This window comes from Octopus sinensis, unplaced genomic scaffold, assembly GCF_006345805.1.
Source record: "Octopus sinensis unplaced genomic scaffold, ASM634580v1 Contig11156, whole genome shotgun sequence".
Lineage (NCBI taxonomy): Eukaryota > Metazoa > Mollusca > Cephalopoda > Octopoda > Octopodidae > Octopus > Octopus sinensis.
In genome coordinates, this window is record NW_021832279.1 from 66,413 (window position 1) to 74,112 (window position 7,700).

A 7,700-nucleotide genomic window follows, 5' to 3' on the forward strand; every position below is an offset into this window, starting at 1 on the left:
TAAAGTAGGCAGGTGCAGTTGGGTCCATTCTTAGGATGTGCCAGAATCTCCAGAAAAAATATTTTATTAAATGGTCAAACTACTAAGTAAAGTCAACAAACTAATAAATTCTCCCAGCGAGACGGAGGGAAACTGTTGCACGCATGACAGCCAGCAGGATCCTCTAATGAGGAAAGTAAATTCCTAGGGTCATTGGACCGCGAAGAACAAAGATGTCCAATTTCTTTAGGGAAGTGAGGGTCGGGCCAAAGACCCGGAAGTCTCGACAACGATTAAACCAAAGTCATCCATCAAGACTGATATTTCCGGCACTTCGAAAGCTCAGCCTTATTAGCACGAGACCCGAATTCTTAAGAAGTGCATATTTCTACCATCCGAATTAAAAAATATTGCTGCCATTATCCTAGGAAAATATGTTCAAAGTAATGTATATTAACAAATGCAATTAAATAAATTTATTATCCAATGTCTAACCCAGTGATTCTCAAGTGCTGCCCCTAGGATTTATTTTTTATTTGTTGTTGTGATGTCGAATTCCAAACGTTTTCGAAAAATTTCCGAGGAAAATAGGATTTTTCAACACATCTGGGATGAAAAATATTTCATTATTGAGGTCAATAGAAAGGCTCTTTGCCAAATATGCAATTCTATTATTGTAACTTTGAAAACGTATACAATCGAACGGCACTACCTTTCCCACTCTATTCTTTATGACAAATTCACTGGTGTTTCTCTGAAGAAAAAACTAAAACAAATGAAAGAAGATTATTTAAAACGATCATCCACTTTAAAAAGTGGCACATATTCATCTAATATTAACCTGGGATTATACAAAATTAGTTATCTATTGGCTAAAAATATGGAGCCTAATTCCGATGACGAATTATATAAAACGGCAATCGAAATATTTGCATCGGAATGTTTGTTAAAAATTATTTGCGGCCCCTGTAATTTTTTTAAAATTTGGGGCCCCTGAGTAAAGAAGCTTGAGAATCACTGGTCTAACCAATGAGTTATTCACAATAAAATATGATTCTTAATTACAATTTTTTTACTTTTCCTACTTTTGTTTACTCAGTCATTCAAAATAAATGAAACTTTACACAAGAATTTTTGAAATTGGTTATTTTAAATTAGGTTTTTGAAAAACTGTAAATTCAATTGAGTTCATATTGCGGGACATGAAAGAAAAGTTACCATTCAAAGAGGCGTTACATTTCCCAATTGAGAAATATTCTAGAATTTAACTAACTTGGAGGAATTGTAATCAACTTGTTATTAATGCCAGTTACTGTAATGGAGACTCGTTAAAGAAAACACGTCTAGGCAGTATAGAATATTTATAAAAATCTTTATCTAACATTAAAGTTTTTTTCTGCAATTCCTTCATTAACAGTTTAAAGACATATCACTTAGATTCTAAGTGATTCATTTCGTACTTCAACTAGTAAAATTAAACATAATTTTGATATTTTAAGTAATAAATATTTGTTAAAAAAAGTGCTTTCAGATAATTATTTCTCAGTTTTATAAAAATGCTTTACCGTCTTAAAAAACAAATTTTTTCGATAGTTTTTTGAACCGAGGTCGTTGAATTTTTCGGTATTGATGAATTTTTCGAGTTGTTCTCTAGTCAATTCTCTATCAAACGTGTAAATAAAAAATGATTAAAAATAAGATAATGCTATATGCCGATCACAAAGAATCCTAATAAATGCCACACAAGTCAATTCGATCCAGTTTGGTGTTCAACATTAATAGAATAGGCTGCTATCAAATGGAGATCCTTATATGAACAAATAAAGAACTTATTCATCGTTATTAATGAGCATGTCAGGAATGCCGTCCTGAATAGGGAAAGCACGACCAGTTTCAGGGCAGATCAGTTTTCCATCGAGAACATCCACCTAAATATAAACCAAATAACCCACTGCCTGCATCACAAGGAAAAATAAATTCTGCATCAATTGAGTTTCGATAGGAGAAGGGAGCTGAGGCAAGTAAGGCAAAACGTCCTCAATACACTTCGCGAGTGAGTCATGTCCGTCTACCTGACATACCCCTTGACAAATGGAATCGTGTAACTAATCATTGAATGTACAATTTAGTACAAGGGATATTGCACTCTGAAAACCATCCCAACGAATTCGCTCAATCATTCTGAGCATAAAGTCATGGTCGTAGGAAGATTCGAGGATAGAAACCTTTGAGGCCTAAATTATTAAAATGTTTAATTTGTTTACATTTATTAGTAAGGGGTACCCATTCACGACATTCTTTAACATTTTGGAGGACAGCATATTATGAGTCAATAATCGCATTACACACGTGGATAATAACGAGAGACTATTAAATTATTATTAAAAAAATAATTTATACTATTAAATTATAATTAAATTTTTCATATGTATCTGCAAAGATAAATATATTAAAACATTTTAAAATCTTTTATTACTGATTTTATTCAGTTTTTCTCAGACGAATCATGTAATCACAAGTTCTTTTTAATAAAAATAATTAAAATTTGTTTTTTAAATAAATAAACTGGCATTCGTGACCCTTTATGTTGCAAGATTTGGTGGCTCCAATTTCCAACATAAATTTTGACATTGAAACGGCAATAAAAGAGCAATGGGGTTCTCTACCACTCCCTTTCACTGGAATGGACAGTTAGCCAATAAATACAACATATTAGAGTCTGGTGCCCCGGTCTGCTATTTCTTTTTACAGGGCAAATGCAAAAAGGGGGAGACGTGTCGTTATAAACACATTGTGTGCAATAAAAGTACAGTCTGCAAGCATTGGCTTCGCGGTCTGTGCAAAAAAGGGGACGGATGCGAGTTTCTTCACGAATACGACACAAGTCGAATGCCTGAATGTTACTTCTTCACTAAATTTGGTTAAAAACCACCTTCAATGATTCCAGGCTCCTGTAATAATAAAGATTGTGAGTTTCTACACGTCGATCCCGACAAAAAACTGAAAAACTGTGCCTGGTATGACCGAGGGTTCTGTCGGCACGGGCCATATTGCAAAAATCGTCATCTCAGAAGGACAATGTGCCCGTTCTATGGCGCTGGATTCTGCCCAGACGGTCCCGGGTGTAGAATGGCACAGTCAGTTTACGTGTTGCATGACTAGTCCGAGAATTGAACTTCCCACTTCGACCACAACCAACGAAGTCGTCAAAAAGTCGCCGATTGTGTGCACTCACTGCGGACAGCCCGGCCATCGCATTTACAATTGTTTCCAACTTACTGCTGAAAGACGGGAAATTGAGTTGCACGTATTCTGGGTGATCTATTTTTAGAATAGTGGAGAATTCGCTAGACGTCCTCTCAGTGAAGTGACATGCTACAAGGTGTTGTTTTGCTGGACATTCTTGTAGTGCGGCCAACTAGGCCACTATGCAAACAAGTGTCCACTCTCATTTAGCAATCGTCCATAAACTCAGTCTGTGACTGTTCTGTCATATTTGAGTTTATTAGTGCTGTAATTTATGTTGTGTGTGGCTTTTGATTTGTTTCTATGTGGGGGCTGTAGGATGTGATTTTCACTTTAAAACGGGACTTTAGAGTCTGAGAGATGGTTAGGATTCTAAATTTACGTTTTTTTTATTCCTGATGTTGATTTTTAGATGTAGTTGACTGTAATGCTGATTCATTTTTTGAAGGATAGTTTTCTCTTTTGAGCTTGTAGTTAAAATTCCAAAATTCCTTTTTTCTTTTGAACTGTTTCTATGTCATTGTTGTTTAATATTTCCCTGCTATTAAGCACACAGGTAGGGCTTTGTCATTGGCAATATATGAAATGACTGCTCTCTATTAAAGTTCTGTGGCCATCTTAAAAATCAATTTGATTTTTATTATTTGTATTTTGATTAGTAATTTTACTGTATTTAAAAACATTATAATTATAATGGATCAGGTGAAAGCTTTTGTTGGTATTCAAAAACCAGTCGAAGAGCAGAGCGCATTTGAGAGAGTATGAACAATAAAAATTCTGTAGGTTACTGGGATTGCTACCCTTAGCTGGAGTACTAGGATAAAAGGATTCATTATTTGTTTCGTGATCGGTTGCGTTATATCACTTCTTGTATTCGTTAATTTCATTTCAGAGCTGTTTTCTTCTGCTCACAGACGGGGATTTAACCACTTTTGCAGTTCTATATTCCATCGGAAATTTGGTGTCTTTGTTTAGCACAATGTTTTTGTCTGGCCCCATCAAACAACTCAAAAATATGTTTGCCTACAAGAGAATCTACGCAACTCTCATTTTTTTGGTTTCCACTTCATTTGTTAGTCTTAGCTCACAATGGGTCTGACTATCGGCATGGCTGTGGTGGTGATAGTTATTTATTTCTAGACTGGCGAAACTGGACTTGCCATACTTTTCTGCATTCTGCAATACTTTGCTCTCATTTGGTACACGCTCTCCTACATTCCATTTGCCAGGTTTTCCAATCTATGTTCTACTGCCCAGAGATGCCGTTCTCAACATTTTCAAATCCTGCTTTTGAGTTTATTTTCTGTTCTGGACAGTTGCTCTAATTTTTGTTAAAGAGATTATTTTTTTTGTTTCTACAAGATAGTTTTAAAATATTGAATAAATTTCATTCACCAAAATGATACTGATAAATGTTATCACTGCAATATATTTAATGTACTTGCCACACCTGGAATACCATACTAATAATACTATTTATGTGAGGCGATTATTTACACAAGTTCAAAGTTTTCTAAAAATCGATGTTTTTGTTATTTAAATGCTAATCAATCGTTTTAATATTATTATTAAATACCACGGTCTAAACGAGTGTTTCTTAATGTGGTTTCCAGAAATATTTTTAGGTCAATTTATTTTTATGATTAAAAACTGCGACTTTATAATACACCTTTTATTTTGGAAACCAATAAATTAATTTACGATGGGCAAGAAATTGAATTCCAAGAACAGTTGGTTGAATTTAGAAATTCGCAGTTTATAAGTTAACTTTGAATTGCATTCGATTTTTGAATTCCAGATTTCTTTAATATATCCAACCTTAAGTAAAAATGCATTTGTAGTGATAATTTCCTTCCCAACCATTTATTTGTGTAAAATAGCATGTCTTGTTATTCTGAACAGTAAAGTTCACAACCGACTTGTAGTGAAAGACAATATAAGAATGACACTTAACAACATTGTACCAAAAATTGACCAGGTAGTTTCAGAAAAGCAAAATCACCAATCATATTAACTCTAAATATTGCGGTTTTTTAATCATGTTACTTTTGTTATTAATTTTTTTGTTACATGTGGTCCTAAAAAAATTCAACAAACTAAAGTGGTCCCAGTAAAAAAAGTTTACAAAACACAGGTCTAAAAATGTGCGTTCAATACTCGAAATACGGATTAGATATTTTTAAGATAAAATTTCATTAAGAAAAAATCCCAAGATAATAAATTAATTACTATTTTTGTTTTATTTTCAGTCTATAAAATAACTCATAATTTTAGGCTTTATAAGCAACCAGCAAAAAGTTTAATGTCATCAAAAAAACATGAGATGGTTGTTTTTGAACACCCTGGTTTAGCAATATTTGTCCAAATTAAGTAGTGAGAGACGCACAGCGATTCTTTTTTTTAATGCACGTTCGCGTTATCAGTAAACAATGTTTATGGCTTCTCTTGTGCCATGTTCCGATAGTGTCGGTACTACGACGATAATAACATTAGGTAGTATTTCCCGTAAACGTCATTGTGTCATCACACGACTTTTTTCTTTTGAAGACAACACACATCTATCCTATAACGATCTAAAAAATGTCAATATTGTTTATTGCATTTTCAAAATGGAAATTAATTCGATATTAAGATAGGCCATCAAGCTATGTATATCCAAGACAAAAACTTTTATTAGTTCCCAATTGTAGCAAAACATTTGAGTATATACCAACTTCATATGCATCGACGGAATATTCCTTCAAGAAACCAATTAAATTACAGTCCTGAAAATAAAATAAAGTCTGACCTTTGCAATATACTGAGCTGCGCTTAAAAATTGTTCAGAATGTCAATAATTTCAAAGTTCACCCATGGAGGGAGGACGTAAAAGTCTTCGATCGATGTTTATGTTTTTGAAATTTGAGCAAATTCCGGATAACCAGACAACAATATATAAAAATATTTTTTGGAAAATTCTTTCCAACATTGCGTTTTATTCGCGCTTAAAAAGAAGGGCCCATATGCTGTCAATGACAGTCATATCTTTTTGTATTTTTTACTTATCTTAATAATAAAATGGTATGGTGTGTGTCTGTCTGTCTGTGTGTGCACACCAAATTCAAATTGGCAATACGAAGTCCTCGACTTACATGATGAGGTCCTTAAAACCTTCCCCCCAAAAAAAATTAAAAAAAATTTTTCTGCATTTTGGTCAAAATGAACAACTACGATGTCCTTGACTTACATGATGAGGTCCTTAAAACCTTCCCCCCAAAAAAAATTAAAAAAAAATTTTCTGCATTTTGGTTAAAATGAACAACTACGATGTCCTCGACTTACATGATGAGGTCCTTAAAACCTTCCCCCCAAAAAAAATTAAAAAAAATTTTCTGCATTTTGGTTAAAATGAACAACTACGATGTCCTCGACTTACATGATGAGGTCCTTAAAACCTTCCCCCCAAAAAAAATAAAAAAAAAAATTTTCTGCATTTTGGTTAAAATGAACAACTACGATGTCCTCGACTTACATGATGAGGTCCTTAAAACCTTCCCCCCAAAAAAATTAAAAAAAATTTTCTGCATTTTGGTTAAAATGAACAACTACGATGTCCTCGACTTACATGATGAGGTCCTTAAAACCTTCCCCCCAAAAAAATTAAAAAAAAATTTTCTGCATTTTGGTTAAAATGAACAACTACGATGTCCTCGACTTACATGATGAGGTCCTTAAAACCTTCCCTCCAAAAAAAAATTAAAAAAAAATTTTCTGCATTTTGGTTAAAATGAACAACTACGATGTCCTCGACTTGCATGATGAGGTCCTTAAAACCTTCCCCCCCAAAAAAAATTAAAAAAATATTTTCTGCATTTTGGTTAAAATGAACAACTACGATGTCCTCGACTTACATGATGAGGTCCTTAAAACCTCCCGCCAAAAAATCAAAAAATTATTTTCTGCATTTTGATTAAAATGAACAACGCGAATGTCCTCGACATTCATGATGAGGTCCATTAAAACCTTCCAGGCAAAAATCTCACGTATTAAGAATATCCTGATGAAAACGACAGCGAAAATATTAACAATGATGAACTCCCAATTATTCGCGATAAAGAAATTCAATTCATCCTATGTTTTTCTCTTTAAAATTAAATGCATATATCATTATCGACCATGAATCAAAATTAAAGCTATTATCATATTTGACTTTGACAGAATGTGCAATATGATGCTCAACATCATATCGGTGAACGCGCGTTCCCTGGAAGGGAAAAGGGACGCCGTTCAGAGGATGTTGGCCACCACGAGTGCGGACATTCTGGTGGTCAACGAAACGAAGACAAGGGGGGGTCCGTACGTAGTTGATGGCTACAACTGTCGTCACATACCCTGGAAAGACGGGTCAATATGTGGCACGGGAACTAGCCTCTTCTACAAGCCGTACCTTCCCCTACAAAGTTCAGGTTTATGTTTATGTAGCCTATGTGAATTCC

At 34.1% G+C, this 7,700-nt stretch overlaps 1 pseudogene; it reads left to right on the forward strand.

Annotated features, from left to right (window-relative positions):
- Positions 1–3,918: 3,918 nt before the first annotated feature.
- On the forward strand, positions 3,919–4,560 carry LOC118761265 (annotated as a pseudogene).
- Positions 4,561–7,700: the final 3,140 nt, after the last annotated feature.